General features: G+C 46.1%; 1 long non-coding RNA gene across 1 annotated transcript; it reads right to left on the minus strand.

Annotated features, from left to right (window-relative positions):
• Positions 1–2,486: 2,486 nt before the first annotated feature.
• LOC128330235 (uncharacterized) lies at positions 2,487–20,599 on the minus strand. The gene is made up of 4 exons (XR_008310022.1): positions 20,466–20,599; positions 15,247–15,545; positions 4,911–4,983; positions 2,487–2,821 (listed from the first exon to the last, which is right to left on the minus strand). It is a non-coding gene; the product is annotated as an uncharacterized LOC128330235 (long non-coding RNA).
• Positions 20,600–21,249: the final 650 nt, after the last annotated feature.

Below are 21,249 nucleotides of genomic sequence, written 5' to 3' on the forward strand. Positions count from 1 at the left end.
TAGATGGACCAAAGGTTTAACCCAGTATATGGCAGCTTCCTATGTTTGTATGTTCCTAAATACCAAAAAATTACTATCTCCTTCATACTATATCTGCATGATGTGCATGTTCAAGTTCTAGTTGTCAAAGCCCTCACTGCAAAGGGGCATATTCCCATTCATGTCAATGGGGCTTGCATAAGGAGAACTTCCAAGTGGGCTGCAAGTTTGTATAGCCCTAAATATATCGTGAATGCAGTAGATATGCTGATGAGAAACGGTTATCATTTGTCATTTCAACTATACCAGCTGAGAAGTGTTTTCCTTTTGCTTTTTCACTGCTCCCAATAATATGACCTTTCCCCCGCAAATTGTGTCCATAAGAAAAAGGAAGACTAGAATCCCCGTCTCATCAAAACTAGAGACTGACACACAGATAGTGGGTGGAGAAAGGCAGGCATTAATGTACTGTTCCACCCCTAAAATCCCTCAGATTTCCAAGTATGTTAACAAAGAACATGTTTTTACAACATGTTCACACCTGTAGAGGGAGCGGGTGCACACGCCCAGTTTTAAAATTCAGGCTCATATAGCCCACATTTCCCTAAAAATAACTTTCTTAGTCTCATTCACAGTCTCATTGCGCTCTCCCCGCAAGTAATTTTGCTCACAGAGAATGGCTGCCACTCACTCCCATGGGAACAAGCAAAGTTCTACACTTGGGGACAATGTTCTGGTGATGGCCAAACCTGCTCTTCTCAGCGCTGACACTGGGTGATTTGACGCCCACTGACAGGTAGCCCCAGGGCAGTGCAGTACATATTCATGTGTGGGTGGAAAGAGAGATCACTGCACCATCACCAGGGGGTGGGAGAGCTGTAATACCAAGGCCTTCCCTCTTCATGCATCCCTGCAATTTGCAAATTATTTAAAAGGTGGGGGGTCATGTTTCCAATAGAAAATTACATCCTCTTGTAAATGGGCACATGTCGATATAATATGCGAGCAAGCATTCTCTCTCTCTCTTTCTACCCACCCCTACAAACAAAACACACACACACACACACACACACACACACACACACACACACACAGAGAGACAGAAACACGCACACTTCCTTCTACTTTGAATCATCATGTGGGCAGAAAAGAGCAACCCCATAAAAGGGACTGAGGGGACATGGTGTCTTCAACTCCCCATGGAAACAATAACAATAATTATACAGAAGTCTGGAGGATTCAAAGTACTTCAGAAGCCCTCTCAGTAAGTCTTACAAGCACCTTTTGAGGTTGCTCAGCATGATTGCCCTCAGGATGCAGATGCGGTGCTGAGGCTAAGAAATAGTGACTTCCTTAACAAGTCATAGGAAGTTCATGGTGGGAGTGACATTTGCACAAAGGTCCTTCTTGATTCACAGGCAGTCCAAGACGTTTTGCTGCCTGAGGACACCCCTCCATTCTGCGAGTGGTGCTCAGCATTTCCAGGCTTGTAGGCACTCCCAGGCGCTGCCATCAAGTCTGACAGTGGAGGCAGGAGCATTCCTTACTCAAGTGGGGTGGGGGAGAGAAGTATACCCCAGCGGGGGCAAGGAGGGGGAAATGAACAGCGTGCCTCATCAGGGTGAGGAAGGGCAGAAGCAGTGGACGGTGGGGTGGTGCCCATGGTGGGGGGAGCCCCCCAACGTTTGCCCCCTCACTGCACCTGTGACAACTGCTTCACCCTGCGTCATGGAAGGGCCACCTCGGGCTCAACCACTACATGTGTTGATAAGGCCCAAAGAGGTGAGGATGAAGCAAGACCAAATATGAACTGGGCCACAGAAGAGTTGCGAGGCTCCAAAGAGAAGCGACCCTGAACTCCTTGCCTGGTTTTGTTAAAAACATTAATCTGTTTTCATTTTTAGGCTCAGATCCGGAACCTGGGAAGTAATAATCAAGGTAATGCTTGTGAGCATATGAGTGCATTTCTCTCATTTCCATGTAGCCACAGCCAGTCCCCATGCAGCAAGGGCTTATGGGGCAAGCTTAGTGGGTAGGCTTACCCCATAGGTTGCCCCAGGGTAACCTCCTGGCTAGGTTAGTCCTTACTAAGTCCCATTGAAAGTGATAGGACCTGAGCCTCATTATTAACTTGTCTCATGATTTCAATGGTGCTTGATCATGACTGGATGCTGCCCATATGCCCTAATTCATAGGTAAGTCCCATAGGCAGGCTTAAGCCCCAGCATCTCTCTGTAGAAATTAACCATTGGTGGGGTAAAGCCATAATTACTTTCTTGAGCATTATTTATGGTTTCATTTATGGCAGGGTGCGCAACCTTTGTTCTCCAGCTGTTGCTGAACTAAAACTTCCATCATCCCCAGCCACAATAAATTGTGACTGGGAATGATGGGAGTTGTAGTTTAACAACAGCTGGAGAACAAAGGTTACCTACCTTGACTTATGGTTTGCTTCTCTGTCTATTACAGAAGCTGTAGAACTTGATCTAACCAACAAAACTTGCCCATAAAGGTATGGTTTGATTTTAATTGTACTAGAATTATATTTAAAGGCCATTTTTCAGCCATAAGTGCTCTTAGAGAAGCTTAGAATGAATCATAATAAAACATAAAACAGTTCATAACACAGAATACAAACACACAAACACTAACAGCAGTAACATTTCATGTTGAAAAATGAAACCACAGTAATTTCAAAGAGACTGGAGGAATAAAGATTTCTCTACACATATCCTGATGATCTCAGTGGAGTAAGCCTGGCAAATTTCATTGCAGAGGGCATTCCACAGTGCAGACACCACCACCGAAAAAGCTCAGTTTCTTCTATTTTGGATGCTGTCTCCTTTGATAAACACAAAGCCACACCTCGGTTGTGTCACCATGTACCAGACACCATGTACCAGTTCTCCTCCCCCTGTGGCTGTTTCCTTGGCCACTGTGCAGCATCTCCCAGTCAAAGAGCAGGCCTGGACAGCTCCTGTTCCTGCTTCAGCTTCCCTTGTTGATTTCTGGGCTTTCTCCCCTCTCTTACAAGAGGAACTGGGGCAAGCAGAACAGGTGGTTACCTGCCACCATAGGGCAGGGTGTGGGGGTAGGAACCTGAATGTCAAGCTGGATGAGTAATGGGGCCAACAAGCCTCAGCAAGCAGCTCAGGTGAGATGTGCCTGGCTCGGCTAGTGGCAAGAGTGGCAGTGCCCAGCAGCAGAGGAGGAACGAAGGGACTTGGTGAGAGGGGAAACTTGGTAAAGCCAGCTTGGGTCTGCAGGCTGCATTGCAGAAGGGTTTACCACCTCTCCAGTGGATTTTGTGTGAAGCCTTGGGCAAGTCTTTCTCCCTGCTCCCTCTCTCTCTATATATATATATACAGATATGCCTGCTGCACTATAGAAACCTATCAGTTTTATGCTGGTTGAACAGACACAGCTTCCCCCCACACCATCCTGGGAATTGTAGTTTGGTGAGCCATGTTTGGGATCCTCAAGTTATATTAGCTCATCAGGATGAAGTAAAACATCTTCACAAGGTAGTGAACAAGCTTACTTTATAAAGTTCAATTGGATCCAATAAAGGCACTTGCACTACTATTGTTTTTGTAATGCATCAACTCAACAAGTTGCAATTTTTGAGAATTTTCGGTTAAAGTTTTGTATTAGGCCTCCTCAGAGATCTACAACTCTGAGTAGAATACATAGTTGTGAGACCAGTATATCAGTAGAGCAGACACATTCCAACCCCAATATAATGTAAACATGTATTCAAGATAGTCTACATATTTCTGAGCTCTAGTAACCTATCTGTAAAACAGGTGCAAAAGTAACTCACCCAACACTTAGAGCAAACGTCTTCTCATGAAAGCCTCCCTGAGAGAGTGGTGCATTCATGAAACCAAAGGGAGCTAACCAGCATGGATTTGCCTGCTTAAAACCTTGGCTGACAAGGATATGCCAGTGCAGCAAGACAGTGACCTCCCAATTAACTGCACCAGTGCAACAGGGAAGTGGCAGTTTTTGACACCCTCCCCTTCCCCAGTAAGCCCTCTGTGATACCTCAAAATATGTCCCCAAGAGTTGTGCAACTCTTGGGGACATATTTTGAGGTATCACAGAGGGCTTACTGGGGAAGGGGAGGGTGTCAAAAACTGCCACTTCCCTGTTGCACTGCTGCAGTTAATTGGGAAGTTCTGTTAGGCTGCTTTTTTGCAGCACCAGCATGTCCCTGCTCTCTGTATGTCGGCCCTTGCCTTTTTACCCGAAGCTGCTGTATTTTTTTCTACCCTGATTTATTCTATAAGGAAGGTATTAATGGAAATGTATTTATTGACTTATTTTATTTATTTACTAGCTTTAAGTACCTGGCATTGTTCTGGCTTATGGTGCAAGTTTATCTTTGTTATTGCATCCATATCTGTTTTGTGGATATACCCATTGTATATCTGCCAGTCTGTCTGCGCGAGGTGGTTGTCAGGGTTCCCGGGTACCCTATGTTACTCGTAGGGTCATAGGAAGTCACTTTGAAAACTTTGGTGTGAGTTTCTCTTTGTTATTACATCCATAGGTTTTGTGGATATACTCATTGTATATCCATCTATCTCTACGATGTGATTGCCGGGGTTCCCAGGTACCCTATGTTACTCATAGGGTCCTAGGAAGTCATTTTGCAAAGTCTGGTCCCGATAGTTCAAAGGGTGTGAGAATTTAAAGGGAACAGACAGACAGACATTCAGTTTTATATATATATATCGATTTGAAATACTGATATCTATGCCACTATTCTTCATATATTAAATCATGGCAGCTTACAGCAAAATTCATTTAAAAACACAAACAATAAAACACAATCACTTCCTGTGTTAACTGTGTCCCCAAGTTCAGATAAGCTGAACCTCAAGTGAAGATAACTGTAAAACAAAATTGTTTTACCAGACACTTACCTGATTAGAGCACAACCGTTTCTGGTGTTCCTTTGTCACAGCAAGACTCACTACAGAAGTATATTTTGTAATTCTGTTGAAAAATAAATGCAAAGTTTAAAAAAAAAGTTTGTACAAATTGTTTTAGCACTTCCATCATTTGTGTTTCTGCAACACAAGAAAGCCAACCTGGTCCCTCTCCCCATGTTCCGCAGCTATGGAAACAAATGCGTCTGTTCCCGTTTTCAGCCAAAAGCATTCAAAGCAACTTGAGCTAAATCAAAAGCCCTTGAATAGCATGAGAGCAATAATACAGTCTTCAATGTTTTGTCAGATAAATATACACTTTTGAAAAAACCTTTGCTGCACAGAATGTGCACGTGCTCCGGGGCCACATTCACATGAACCATGAAGGCAAACTCCATTAGGTACTCCTATAAGTGTGATGCAGGAAGGCATATCTTAGGCCTACTTTCATGGATGAGGTGGCACTGCAGGTGAGGACTCGCATGACTGAATGCTACTGCATGCAAAATAAATCTCTCTCAGCACAGAAAAATCAGGGAAAAGTATTCTAGTCTAGCCTTCTCCTTGACATCCCCATTTTTCACCTTCAGGGATTTCCCCCCTGTTGTATGGAGGAACATTCAAGCTTATGAGACCTGCATCTTCAGTATGATGTGGTACATTCCAGACACTGGTTTAGCAGCTCATCTGCTGTTTGTGAGAGTTAAGGCTGACTCAGTTGACTCAGCCTTCCATCCTTCCGAGGTCGGGAAAATGAGTACCCAGAATGTTGGGGGGCAATATGCTAAATCATTGTAAACCGCTTAGAGAGCTTCCAGCTATAGAGCGGTATATAAATGTAAGTGCTATTGCTATTGCTAGTGCTATTATGCCTTCATCTTGCCCTGTTCATTCATACACCCTTCTTTATAGGTGCACAGGCTCTAATTGTCCCTATTTACCTGGGATAGTCCCTATTTTCTGGAGCCTGTCCCTGATAAAACATTGTCCCAGTTTTGTTTCTGCTTTTGCCTCTTGGGGATGTCTTGCTAAAATAATAATTTAAAAAAATCAAGTGACTTGCTAGAATTGTCATTCTTCAAGATTCAGTGCCCTCCCTGGAGTCTCTTGAAATTAAACCTTCAAGTTGGTGCATCATGGAAATAGAGACACACAGCAGCACTAAGGAAAGGCACTATGAGATGCACAGCATACTGGGTAGAATTCAGGCTCCAGCAATATGTAACAGTGAGTGGGGGCTTGGGCAGTAATACTTGGTACGAGTATTGATTGTTACAAGTGGGTCCCTATTTTCATCTGTGAAATGTTGGAGAGTACAGGCTTGACTCATCTGCTTTGCTTATCTGGAATAAAGTACTTTGCATATACTTTAGGACCTGTTTCAATTTGTAGCATGATTGTAATCAGAATTGCATGACTGTCTCCAGGGTTGTTTGGCCACACCCTCTGCAAATTTAACACTATGACTCCCAGGCTGTTTGGCCACACCTCCTACATATTCACAGGCATTTCTCTATTTTCATAGGAGAAATGATGGAGGGCAAGTAGTGTATCCCTGCCCCGCTGCCAACTTTTCCCCTACAGCTTCTAACTTCACAAATCAGGAGGGATCCCTGAAACTCACTGAGTGGTTTCACACATCACAGTGGGAATTAAGTAGGAGGGGACCACTGGTTCCCAATGAGCACAAACTCCTGGTGCGAGCGGTTACTTCTGCCCCTTGCCATGTCATCTTAACCCAGAAATGTTGGGTTGCCAATGTTGGGACCCACCACCACTTGACATTTGTAACCTAGATTTGAAGTCAGGCAGCAGATGTCAGGTGGTAAAGGGGACTCAACATTGGAAACCTGACATTTTTGGGTTCAAATGACAGAGAAAGAGGTGGAAGTACTGACGTGCCAGGAATGCACGATCACTGGGACCCAATGGTTCCCTCCTACTTACTTGCCACCATTGCTACCTGCAATTGGATTCATTTTCTGTGTAGAGGATGAGGCAGAAAAGGGCTGACAACACTCTATAGCTAAGCAAGATTAGGTTGTCTCATTACTTAGAATATTGAGCTAGATTGACCTGGAAGCTTTGACAGGAATCAAGGAAAATCACCTGATCCACTCTAGCCTATTGCTACAAGTACTTGGCTCTTATGGCTAGTCTCTGTTGTATTCTATCTAGCAGGTTTTTTTATGTTGTGTTGTTAAGAAGTTTGTCCCAGTGGGGATCCTGTAGAGTGGGGGGGGGGTGGAATCAGAAAGGGAAAGGTTGGGGGAGGAGAAAAATGAAGTTGTTTCTGAATAAACCTTTAGTTAAATCTACATAAGATTTATTTGTGTCTATGAGGGAAGCAGCAATAAAACATTTGGAGATGATATTTTGAACCAGTTAAGCGTGTGAACTTGTAAAGCTTGTGAATGTTCCTGCAACCTCATTTCATTGCATTCCTGAACTGCTTTCTACTATTTCTGCAGTTACCGCCTCACCTCACCATACAGAGCCATGATTTTACTCCAGCAAAGCAGAAGGCTATATTGAATCACTGCCTGAGCCCTGAAGGCCTGAGAATATATAATAATTTGCACTTTCTGCCAACTTGGAAGAGATGCCAAGTCTTATGAAGCTGCTCTTCAAACCTTAGATGATCATTTCAATATGATCATTTGAAAGGCATCCCCAACTTTGAATGAATGTGATTGCTGAATATTACACATTCTATTCTAGATCCCAACTGCCTGGTGAATCTATCAATCAGTATATCACAGCATTGCGTGCCTTAAGTGTAACCTGTGAGTTTGCCAGCTTTACCAATGAAAACTGATCCAGTTCATGGCTGCAGTTTTTGTGAGGGAAGGTCTTCCTAAATAAATAGTGGCTGACAATGGAACACAGCTTACCTCATTTGAAATGGAGCAATACTTGAATAACTAAAGGTTTAACCAATTAATCAACCTTTATTATGGTCAGAGACCAGCATAAAATTACATGTAAGGTTTACTCAGAAACAACTCCATTCCATCAAGGATGGTACAAGGAAAGAATCTTGGAGCAATTTTTGCATAACCCATGGTTACATCTACATAAGATTTCTTTGTGTCTATGAGGGAAGCAGCTATACAACGGTCTCCTTGCAGTTTCTTGATCCAGGTGGTGAGCTGATATACAACCCAAATCTCTGTCTGACATCCTTGCCAGTTTAGATCCTGCTGAAGATCTAGCCTATACTAGCTAATTTATTTGCTCTGGGATTCAGCCAGTTTGGTTGCGCAAGCAATATTTCTTAGGGTGCCCATAAATGGCTGCCACTTGCATACCTTCCAGCATTTCACATATGAAAATAGGGACACTTGTGGATTTGTAATACATTTATTCTTCTCTAAAGATCACTGCCTGAGCTCAAACCCTCTTGTTATTGCATGCTATGAAAGGATCTTCTACCTCTCTTGCAGAGAGAGAGAGAGAGAAGAGCGATCTAGCCTGCTCTGCACTGACTTTTGTTAGCACGCTGGCCATATCAGTTTTCTTTTTTATGATACTTGAGAAAGTGTAATAGAATGTCTAATCTTACAGTGGATCTGGTTGTACTTAGGGGATAGCTGCAACACACTTAGCAACCTTTACTATCTGGAAAGGCAATTATAGGGGGCAGGTTTGAGAAGAAAGAAAGGGAAACTGATGACAGTCTGAAAACATTAATATCATGTTTTAAAAGCATCTCCAAAATCTCCCCAAAAAGCAAAATAGGGTCACAACAGAGATTGCAAAGGCCAAAGTACACATTATGTTGAACATCTTGTCGGACTTCTGTGTGTGTTGTTTTTTTAAAAAAAATTCTAAACAGCTGCAGCAAGTAGGGACCCAATCCAGATTGGGACTGCAGAACAGAAAAGGTTACAATTATGAGCCTTGGAACCCTTTCTCCTGGACACTGCTATTTGTAATAGTGGGGTTGGGGGAATGGGAACAAACACACAAGGGCGCACAACACATGAAACATAATGACCTGGTTCACACAATAGTTTGAATCTAGGTTGAATGTGGGGTTCTGACATCAGCATGATTATGTGAATTCATGCCAAAACGGGAATGAATCGTTGGCACTTACCTGAATGGTCATTCTCCTCAGAGGTATGGATAGCATCCGAGAGCATTATGGGTTGCCACGACCTCCTGCTCCGAGACAGGGCCAATCAGAGAGCTTTCCTCTCCTTCCAGGAGGGAGGGGCAATCCCCTCAAGCTTCAGTCTATAACTAGCTCTCCGATGCTCCGGCTAAAACTGAACAGAACAAAGAGACACAGCAAACGAACAATCTGACACATCAAATAGATAGAACATGAACAAACCCTCACTGAAAAAACCCTCCCTTGGGGTGGGGGAACGGCCCCAGAAGGAAAGAACCTCCCCACAGGTATACAGGGGATAGAAAGGGCTAGAAAAAGTTGAAAAGGGACAGAAGCACAGACGAACGAGTGGGTGGGTCGGATGCTATCCATACTTCTGAGGAGAATGACCATTCAGGTAAGTGCCAACAATCCATTCTCCCTCAGAAGAGGATAGCATCTGAGAGCATTATGGGACATACCCTAGCCGCTAGCAACATTGGGCGGGAAGCAATGAGTCTGGTCCTAAGAAAGGACTACCTGCTGCAAAACACACCTGCCAAAGGAGGCATCAGCAGAGGCCCAATCATGAATCTTATAAAATTTGACAAAGGTGGAAAGGGAAGCCAAAGTGGCAGCCCTACAAATGTCAGCCAAAGGAGCCAGGGTAGCAAGAGCTGCTGCTGATGCCGCACTTCTAGTCTAATGAGCGGTGATACCCTCCGGTACCTGAACCGCAGCTGACATGTAGGCCAGGTGAATACATTGGCAGATCCAGCGCGCCAGCGTAGAGGTAGACATCTTTTTCCCCAGTGAGCACTCTCTGAAGGAAACAAAAAGGGATTCGGAGACCCTAAAAGCCTTGGTACGTCACAAATAGATACGAACTGCTCTGCGGACATCCAGAGTATGCCATTCTTTTTCTTTAGGAGAAGCAGGCTTGGGACAAAAGGATGGAAGCACGAGTTCTTGGGAGCGGTGAAACAGGGAATTCACCTTAGGGAGGTAAATAGGATCAGTGCGTAAAACAACATAATCTGAGAACACTAGACATAACTCTTTCCTGACCGACAGAGCGCCCAGATGAGATACACGGCGGGCCAAGGTAATAGCCACCAAAAACAAAACCTTTAGAGTGAGAAGTCTCAGCAGCACTGTCCGCAGTAGTTCAAATGGAGCCTTGGTCAGAGCCCGGAGAACCAGATTCAGGTCTCAAGTAGGAAAACGGTGGACGGGAGGAGGCTTGCAGCTCCCTTAAGAAACCTTTGAATATGGGGGTGCCCGGTTAAGGGAGGGGCACCCGGAACCTGGAGGGTAGAAGAGATGGTAAACATTTGCCGCCTGAAAGTGGCGGGCCTAAGCCCCTTATCCAACCTGGTCTGTAAGAAACCGAGAACTTGACCGACTGATACTGACAGAGGGACAGCACCGACCGAGGTACACCAGTTCGAGAATGCCCACCAAGTGGACTGGTACACCCTGATGGTCGAGGGACATCTGGACGCGAGAATGGAATCACACACCGCAGGGGAGTAACTGCAAGCATCTAATGAGCTCCGCTCAATCTCCACGCGTAGAGATTGAGCCACTGTGCGTCCGGGTGGAACACAGGCCCCTGATGAAGTAGCTGAAGATGGCACCCGAGTGGCATCGGGGAAGTGAAGGACAAGGCGACCAGGTCTGAAAACCAGGGGCGTCTCAGCCAATGAGGGGCCACTAGAATGATCTCCGCCTGCTGTTGGCGAACCCTGCTGATTGTCTGGGAAAGGATGGGCAGAGGGAGAAAGGCGTAAAGCAAACCCTAGGGCCAGGGCGTCAGCAGAGCATCCACCCCCTCGGCCCCCATGGACGGGTACCTGGAGTAGAAGCGGTGTACCTTGGCATTTGTTGGTGTAGCAAAGAGGTCCACCAGAGGCCTTCCAAACCTTTCTATCACCTCTTGAAAGACCTGCTCATCCAGAACCCATTCCGCTTGGTCCAACTGTGTCCGGCTGAGCCAATCTGCTATGGTATTGGTCACACCGCTGACGTGCGCCGCCTGCAGAGACCCCAGATTCACCTCCGCCCAGTGCAGGAGGATGGAAGCCTCGCCCATCAGGGACCAAGCTTTTGCCCCCCCTTGCCGACTGACATGCACCTCAGCCATGGCTTTGTTGGTCCTTACCAGGAGGTGACGGCCTTCAAGCAGGGGGAGAAAGTGGACGAGGGAGTAACGGATCGCACGGAGCTCCAGCCAATTGATGGACTGGAGACGTTCCTCTGGGGACCAGAGGCCCTGGGCCACCTGAGGGAGACAGTGGCCTCCCCACCCCTGCAGACTGGCATCTGTTGTGACTAGAACTAGACTGACTGGAAGAAAACTGGAGCCCCTGCCCAGTGCTGGAGACAGCCACCAGTCCAGAGACTTCCATACCCGAGAAGATAGGTGAACCTTGAGCCGGGACTGACATGCCACAAGATCCTGGAGGGGTAGGAGAAGCCATTGGAGAGGGCGCAAGTGGAAACAAGCCCAAGGGACTATCCCTATGGTCGACACCATCATGCACTGCAGTTGGCTCAGACTGAGGACGTCAGACTGGGCACGGGCCTGCGCCTTCCGACAAGTGCCTTCCGACAAGCGGATGACAACTTTCGTCTGCGCTCCGGGGTCAGAGAAACCGTGCCCCTGATGGAATCTATAATGGCCCCAAGATGTTGGATTCTGCTTAGAGGGGCAAGGGAGCTCTTCTGGTGATTCACCAGGAACCTGTGAGACTGGAGAATGGAGAGGGTCTCCTTGACGTCCCCCAGGGCCTTCTGGTAAGATGGCGATCTTATTAAAAGGTCGTCCAAATACGGATACAGGTGAATCCTCTTGGTCCTCAAGTGCGCCACCAGTGCCACCATGATTTTGGTGAACACCCGTGGAGCAGTTGACAGATCGAAGGGGAGGGCCTGGTACTGAAAATGGGCCCCGGAGTAAATGAAGCGAAGAAACCTCCTGTCCTGGGGATGAATAGGGACTTGGAGGTAAGCCTCCTTCAGGTCCACTAAGGACAGGAAATCGCCCCCCTGAAGAGCCATCAATATGGAGCGGAGGGTCTCCATCCAGAAACGCCGCACCCTGAGGAACTGGTTCACAAATTTGAGATCTAATATGGCTCTCCACTCCCCATTCTTTTTTGGCACCAAGAAGAGAATAGAGTAAACCCCATGCCCCACCTCCTCGGGGGGACTGGTTTTATTGCCCGAATATTGACCAGGTGACTGATTGCCAACAGCATCAGGGTGTGCTTACCCCACTTGCGGGAGTGAGGGGCGACCAGGAACTAATTTGGGGGCTGAGAAAGAAAGTGCAACCTGTAACCTTGAGACACCAGGCGTGAACCCAGGCGTCTATGCAAGTCGCTGTCCACGTCGGGGCAAAGAACTGCAACCTGCTGCCCACCTGACGGTCTAGAGGACAGTCATTGTGCTGTAGAACGCTTGAAGCCAGGCTTCTGTTGCTGACCGGACTGCCGGAATCTCAGCTGTGTGTTGTCCCGAAAGGAGTTCTGTGGTTTCCTCCAGAAGATGAACCTATCCTGTTTATCCTGACGGGAACGAAAGGAGGATTTGAAACCCCTATAGGAGGAGGAATTGGGAACAAATTGCTTATGATCCTGGTGCTGCCCCGAAGAAAGCATAGCCTTTTTCTTATCCTTGCCCTCAATTAGGACTGGATCCAAGACTTCACCAAATAACTTGCCACCTTTAAATGCAGAATTAGCCAAGTTGGACCGCGATTTCTCGTCCACTTTCCAATTTTTAAGCCATAGATGGTGCCTGACGGTCACATCAGAAGCCAGTGCCCTGGCGGCCATCTGAGTCACGTCTAGGGAGCTATCAGCCATGAAGGCAGATGCTTTGTGCAATTTGTTAAGACCTTGTCTCAGAACAAGCAGCTCGGGTGGCACCAGGGGAAGAAGCTCCTTAATCCAGAGCACAGAAGCATGGGCAAATATAGAGTTTGCTATAGAAGCCCGCATGGCGAGGGAAGAGGCCTCATGTGACCTGCGTAAGGCAGCGTTGCATTTTTTGACATCCAAATTTCTTAAAACCTCATCCCCATCCTTGGGCAAGACAGCACCAGTAACCAGAGCCGCCACCTCCGCATCCACAGGTGGCACCTGAAGTTTGTCCATCACACCTTTGGCGTTGGTATATAAACGCTTGACTGCAGGGGGAGGGCCCTTGGTCTCAATAGGCCGGTCCCACTCAGATTGAATAATGTCCATAAACTGCTGGGGGCAGGGAACCACCACCTCAGGTGCCTTCAAAGAAGGTAGGACAGCAGGATCACCCTCAGAAGCCTCTTGGGGGGCAGGAACTACCCCCCACAGGCACAAGGTCTTGCGGGCCTTGTGGACTAGGACCAGGAAATCAGCAGCCAAAAACAGGCGATATGGGGCATGTGGCGTAGGAATGGCGTCCTCCTCATCCCCTGAGAGTTTGCCCTCCTCTCTATCGGACTTTGATTCCCCAGAATGATCGCCCCCTCCCAATGGGGAGATGATCAGAGGGCTTACGCTAGGGACTTTGTGGCGATGAACACAAAGGGACAGGATTGGTGGCCCAAGCTCACTACTAGGATTAGCTGCAACCTCTCCCTGCAGCAGAGAAACGCTAGCAGAGCAGTCCTCTCGTGCGCCCAAAATGGTGGCTGCAGCGGTTTGCGCGGGAATTTCCCTCGCTAAAGCAGGGACCAGTTTCCCAAACTCCTCAGCCACAACGCACCGCAAAAGAGCGGCAAAGCTAGGAGGGATCTCCTCCTCAATCGGCTCAGTGCCCGCTGGACCCGCCGAAGGGCATGATCGCTTGGTGGGCAGCTCTACTGAGGGAGAACAGGGTGGAGAACAGAGCGGGGAGACAGGGGTGGAAAGCACTTGCATGGCCCGTCCCGGCTCTGCAGTGTTGGACGGAGCTGCCGGAGACACAGCCGACCAGCTCTCTTCTCCCTCAGCCAAAGTGGTATTCCTTGAACTGCCCTTTGCCGACTTGGTCACTGCCAGCTTCTTCTCCCTAGAGGCCTTCTTGTTCTTCTTCTTGGCCTTGGGAGACCGAGATACGGGCACGGGAAAGGTAGCCGCGGCCCACTCGGCTTGGCAAACTGAGGGTGCAACAGAATCCTCAGAGAGGGAGGGGGAAGCCTCCCTCTCGGGGCACGGAGCTACTGGGCCACCATCATCGCCCAGAAAAACCTCCCGCTGCGGTAATAGAGCCGCAGACAGTGCGCATGGGCCAAGCAGTCTCCTCAAGCCTTCCTTAAGTAAAGGAGCTGCCCTGACTGGGACAGCTCAGGGCAGACGGTGAACAGACAAACAGGGATCTAGAGCTGCCCCAACTGGAACAGCTCGGAGCAGGCTAGGAGACAAAGAGCTAGGCACAAACAGAGAAGATAGCCAGAGCAAAGCCAAATGACTCCTGCCAGAGCGAGACAGGGTGAAGACTGAAGCTTGAGGGGATTGCCCCTCCCTCCTGGAAGGAGAGGAAAGCTCTCTGATTGGCCCTGTCTTGGAGCAGGAGGTCGTGGCAACCCATAATGCTCTCAGATGCTATCCTCTTCTGAGGGAGAATCTTAGATTCATCTTGCTCTATAAAGCACCTTGGTGTGAGTTCACACAATCAGCTGATGTCAGTAACTCACATTCAACCTAGATTTTAACCATTGTGTGAACCAGGCCACTATGTAGTTTGGAATCCTAAGATCCTATGTAACATGGCAAGAGATCCTGAAGTACACTGTTCAGATTTTTTTTAATTCCATGTTTACCCCATTCTGCCCCCAAAAAGTCAAGGCAACACCCATGAGATTAACCTGTTTTGTGCTCACAACAACCCTATGAGGTAGGCTGGGGGGGAGATTGTGTGGCTAGCTTAAGCCATCTAATGAGTTTCATAGCCAAAAAGGGATTTGAACTCAAGCTGCCCAGTTTAAATCTGATATTTTGGCCATTACATCACACTGGTTCTAAAGGTACAGGTGCGGCTTCATTCCAGCATGAAGTTGGGATCTGAATTTACAACCACAACTCAGGGGCACAAAGACCTATGTTAAATCATTTTGCTACTGCACAATCCAATGTAGCCTCTTGTAATTGCATAATATCATGGGCCAGCCCAGATTTGACCAGCCAGGTTGGCACATCTAAAGGCTACACTCATTATCTGGTTAACACCAACAGCTTATACCCACAATAAGAAAATACGCACCAAATCCATTACATGAATACATTGGTGAGAATAAGAAATCCATCAGAAAGCAAGCACACAAAGCTTGATTATTCTAAAGCTAGGCCTTGCAGAGGGAAGACAAGAAAGAATAGCTATGTATCTTCTGAATGAGTTTGATGCCCTATTTCAGGATCTTCTGTCTGGTACAAAATGCAACATCCTGAGATGACATATAGATCTAAACTAATTTTTCTAGTCTTCCTAATTGCAGAACAGAACTTGGACATGTATCCAACGCCATCTTCTCCATCTATTTTGACGACTCCATCCCATGCATCCTTAAAAAAAAAAAAAGAGTAATTCAAAATCTGGAATCTATCTGTCTATCATATTTATATACTGCCTGATATATGTATCTCTATAAATTAGACCTCTTCCATGTAAAAAAAACCCCCAAAGAAATCTAGTTTTGGTAGTGTGATTACCAATGCATGATGTGTCCAATCAACAAAACTAGATTTCCTGTTTACACAATTTGGTTGGGGGTTGTTTTTTGTTTGTCTTTTTTTAAAGTACAGAAATGCCTTGCCCTTTAAACACCCCCAAACTGGAGGCTGGCAATTACAACTGACTATGTGGAAAAGCCACTCTTCACATGCTCAGATATATCCTCGTATTGCTTCTCCTGTACCAGGACCAAGCTCTGACAATGGCTGACTTGATGAGGAAAATTACTCAAAGTAGCCCACTGAAACTTAAAGGACAAGTTAGTTATTGCCTAACTTGTGCTTTTTTAATTTCAATGGGACTACTCTGAGTAATTTTCCTCATCATGTCAGCTACAGAAAATAGGATTTGAGGCTGACCTCTTGTACAGCCTAAGAATAAAACATCTAGCATTTTCCTTTTTTATTGAATACTGGTAATAAACCAAGAAATGGGTGCTTGAAATAATTACAGGGTTGGCTGCTTGTTATTAAGGGACAACATTTTGGCAGGAATGGTTTTTCTGCAAGGAACACTGTTTGCACAGGTCATTTTACAGCTGCTCTTGCCTTGTCGGTGGCTGGCTCATAAAATTCTCCTCTGCATGGCTGAGCAGGCATCCATGCAGATAGAAAAAACTGCTAGCGGGGGCGGGCAGAGAATGGAACACACAAACACACAGGTGACAGCCAAGCAAGTCTGTATGGAGATAGCCTTGAAACACCAACACTCATAGATGTACACAGAGAGCTGAATGGGAGCAAAGGGGATCAGAACAGGCCTCCTGGGTTCTCTAGACTCTAGGAGAGTTCTTCTGCTAGAATTTGAGGAGCGGGGAGCTTGTCAAGGCTGCGCAAAGAGTCAGCCAACTCAGCAGAAATTGAGAACCCTTACTAAGAACTCCCAGGCCCAAATCTATCTATCTATCTATCTATCTATCATATTTTTATACCGCCCAAAACTTACGTCTCTGGGCAGTTTACAACAAAATAAAAGCAACATTAAAACATTAGTTAAAAACAAAAACAAGAAAATTTAAAAATGACAATTTACAATTTTTAAAATAATATTCTAAAACAACAACAAAAACAATCAAAACAGTATCAGTTAAAACATTGAAGGAACTTGGTATGTTTAGGCTGGAAAAGGTTAAGGGGAGACATGATAGTACTCTTCAAACACTTGAAGGGCCACCACAGAGAAGAGGACAACTTTTTCTCTACTGCTCCAGAGGGCAGGAGTAGATCTAATGGGCTTGAATTACAGGAGGCTAGACTAACCTTTTAACAGTAAAGGCAAGTTGACATTGGAACCAATTACATGCAGGGTGGTGGTGCAAATCAGACAATTTAGCCACAACTTTGCTTAGCAGCACTAGCAGAGGTGTCTGGGACGTTTGCTCACTTAGCAAAGGGTGCCTTATTGAGCCTCAGGACCAGGGAATAAAAGCAGGTGAACAGAGAAGCAATGGTATCTTAGCTGGTGGAACGTATGGCCTGCAAGCAGCTTGGGCAATGACAATCCAGTCCCCATGTCTCAAGAGGAAGTGGATGCTGCATCACTCTCTGATCTCAGGAGGCTTTCTCCACTTCCCATTCTGAAGCAGTGGCAGCTCAAGACCTCTGTGTGCTTGAGGCAGGGTACCAGAGGCCACCCCGACTTGTGCACATCTTCCCCCACCTCTTTTCTTTTTGTTAAAGTGGGGGCAGGAGGGCATCTTGCTACCTCACTGGCATTCCAATAATCTGCTGCTTGAGGCAACTGCCTCACCTTACCTCATGGAAGAGCTGCCCCTGCTCAGAAGCAGCCATAGTCTGTCTCTTGGCCTCTGAATATGCACAGAGTGACCTCTTCTCTTAAGTGAGGCATTATGGCTAGTCCCTCTATCCTTTCAGAGTCAAAAGACAATTACATTCAAAATCACCTTGTTTTGTTGTGTTTTACAAATTAAACCTTAAGTGAGGAACAAGCCTGCCTCTGAGTTAAAGTTGGCACCCTCTCCTCCCCATCTTGTCACGGATCTGCCTTGTGGGCGTCTAACAGCAGGTGACCTTCCCTTAAACAGCTGAGCTTCAATCTGCAGCTCCAGAATCCAACAAGCTATTAAGTTAGGGACAAAGCAAAAGATGGGATTCATAAATAATATCTCACTTATCTTTAAAGTTTTGGTTTTGTTCACCTAAAAATAAAAATCATGCCTGCTGATTGTGAAATTATATCAAATTTTTAACATAGAAGACGACTTTTTTTTTTTTAGGCTTTTGTTTAAATGTGAGCTAGAGATGTTTCCTCAATGGGCAGAAATGGCTAGACTATGTGGGATCAATAGTTTTGAGAGACGGTGGCTACTAGCTACTAACTACACCTTACCTGTGTTGGTGTGTGGGGGAGACAGACAGACAGACAGACACACACACACACACACTTTCAGTATTGTATTAATAGCAATTAAAGAAAATATCCCCACACCCTGATTTGTTTTTCCTGAGGGGAGAAGAAAAATAGCTGGAATATTGATGATATTTCATTTTGGAATATTGGTGTTCTTTTCGCCAAATTTCACATACAGGGGATTTTCCACCTAAGTGAATAAGAATCTGATTAAAATAGTTTAGATTTTCCAAAAAATTATAGGGGTATGGTGCCCATCTTGATGAAGTGGGAGTTGGTTGTTGATTTCTGAATTAATTCAACTAAAACGTGTCATTGTGTGTATGTGTGGGGTGTCCGTTCACATGTAATTCTGCAAGATTTTTATTTTTCCAACAACTACAAATACCTTCTTCAAAAACCAAAAACATTCTTCTGAAGTATTTAAGAATTGAAGCCGATATACTAAAAGAAAAGAAAAATCAGCAGCAAGCGACATTTTAAGTTGGTGAAAGGGACTAAACATGTTTTCTGTTGATCCCACAACCTGATTGAATGGTTTGCACCCTTGGGATGCTCAGACTGTCATGTTTGACCTCTGACCAACCAAAAATTGCCAGGTTTCACACCCTGGCCAGTCAAAATCCAGACTTACCTCTGCCCAATGACCAGGTACTTTTAAAATCATCAGTTGTCAACTCTAATTGAATGAGCCCAATGCTTCCCTGCAGTTGAGCATTGTAGGGGAAGACCTACAGTGGCACACAATCTGTCTTTCAGGGAAACTTGTCCACTATTTTTGCTCTTGTTGCAAAACCCTGTATAAGTGTCTGTGGAATCTGGTGATTCCTAGGAACAATGGCTGACATTCCAAGCAAGGAAGCACTGGTGCAATGAGAGGAGACTAACAGCACTTCCAGACTAGGTACACTGGGGAAGGGGCCATTTTTGACAACCTCCTCATTCCCAATAAGCCCTCTGTGCCACCTGAAAATATGTCCCTGAACCGGACTGTGCAGCTCTCGGGGACATATTTTTGGGTAGCAAGGGTGCTTCCTGGGGCAGGGGAGGTCATCAACACCCATCCCTTCCCTAGTGCACTGGTGCAGTTAGTCTGGGAGCACTGTTAGTGTGCTTCTTACTACTACAAATACTTACCACTACAAATATTTATATACCACTGTTCAACAGAAGTTCCCAAATTATACTTACATAGAGAAATTTAAAAAAACTAGCCGACCCCGCACAGAGCATCTGTGCACTCTTTGGGGCCGGCAGTTACATCTCCCCCCCCCTTCTGCCCCAGTCTCTGCTTCTGGGCCCAGCCACCTCTCCTCCGTACTGCCACTTCTCTCTCTCCCCCACCCCCCACTTTCTTTCCCCGCTCCTGGGCCTTGCCTCCGTGGCCGGGCGAGGCCCGCCACCTCTGGCCTCCACGGCTGGGGCCACCGCAGCAACCAATCCTCCCAGGTGCTCCTCAGCCAATCAGGCGCGTCTGCCACCCAGCCAATCAGCTAGGCTCTGGGACACACATTCCAAGGCACACCCAGGAGAATTAATATAATAGATAAATAAAAGTGGATCCCTATCCCCTAAGGGCTCACAATCTAAAAAGAAACATCAGATAGACACCAGCAACAGCCACTGGAGAGATGCTGTGCTGGGGCTGGATAGGGCCAGTTGTTCTCCCCCTGCTCAATAAAGAAAATTGCCACTTTAAAAAGGTGTCTCTTTGCTCAGTTAGCAGGGTCTTCTCTGACTTTAACAGTGCTTCCTTGCTCTAAATGTCAGCCACAATTTGAAAACCACTGTTTTAACAAATTACAGTATGAGTAATAAATAAAACTAAACTGAAAAAGAACAATAAGTAAATAAAACTAAACTGAACAAGAACAATAAGAAACATTTATACTAGTACAGGGAAGGGGAATTGTATCTGCCCCTATTCAGGCAGAGAGGCAATAGCCTGGTACACCTAATAGTTAAATGGCAATAAGAACAGCAGTTGCAATCTGGGGAAGAACTGCATTATCTCAGCTACAAAATACTGCTCTTAGAATGCTCAGAAAACTGAATTCTCTTGCAATCAAAATTTTATTTTAAAGGAAGACACTTGGATTCCCAACGTGACTGCATTTATTGCAAGGAGCAGGCGTTATTTGAACGAGAGACTCCACACTTTTGCAAGGAGGCATAATTAATGCAGTCCTTCCTCCCCCATTAAAGGGGAGGGAAGATGGCTTGAGTCAACCTATGTGTGTCCAAGCCCCACACCTGGTGCGTAGTCGTACCCACTCCCCGCAACCAAGGAACGACAGTTCTTAGCCAGGTGAGCGTAAGAACCAATCCACTGTCTCTCAGCTTCAGTTCCCTGTGTATCAAAGGGAACAGAAATGACTTACCTCACAGTTTGCTGTGAGGAGGCAAATGTGATTAAAGGCCTTTGCAGATTAAAAGCAGCATAAAGCCACTGAACCGATCAGATAGCAACAGTCAGAAGATATGGAACATGTTTCTTTCCTCCAGTTGTTTGCTCTAAGAAGTCCACTTGAGCGGCTTCAATAAACTGAGAGGGGTGGGGGTGGGGAAATCTTCTGACGTGGGAACAGAATGTGCATTGACATGTAGAGAAGGAGGATGGGGCCCACATCAGCTCCTGGCGCCTTTATGTGTTTTGCCATGTAAAAGCTGGTTGCCTGGCAACCTGTTCTCTGGGTGAAATTTGGGATGGCAGCGACTGCGAAAAGAAAACAAGATGCTGTTTTTGCCATCCTTCTTGCTTCAGTCAATTATTATCAGAGAGGGGGAAGGCAACAGAAGAGAGGGCTAATGGGAATAATGACACCCATTTTGAATCAAGATGGCTTGCTCGATCTCTGCAATTTTCAACTCCTTCCCTCGAAGGTCCAGTTGCAAACCACCTTCAAACCGGATGCAGAAAGAAAGGTGATTTAGGTTCCTTGTACAGCTGAGTCTGTTCTGATACAGGAGAAAGAAACTCCCATGTCCAAAGTGGAAAGCCAGTGATGCACCCCTCCTTTGCCCCATGCTGGAATCCCTCTCCAGGATCTCCCACTAACAAGACCTTCAGTCTTCTCTGGGTTCTCAAGTTAGGAGACAGGCCTCCTTGCAGAGGCACTGACAGTTGCTAAGCAACACATATGCTCCTTCTTTAGCTTTCCCTCG

This window comes from Hemicordylus capensis, chromosome 6, assembly GCF_027244095.1.
Source record: "Hemicordylus capensis ecotype Gifberg chromosome 6, rHemCap1.1.pri, whole genome shotgun sequence".
Taxonomy (NCBI): Eukaryota; Metazoa; Chordata; class Lepidosauria; order Squamata; family Cordylidae; genus Hemicordylus; species Hemicordylus capensis.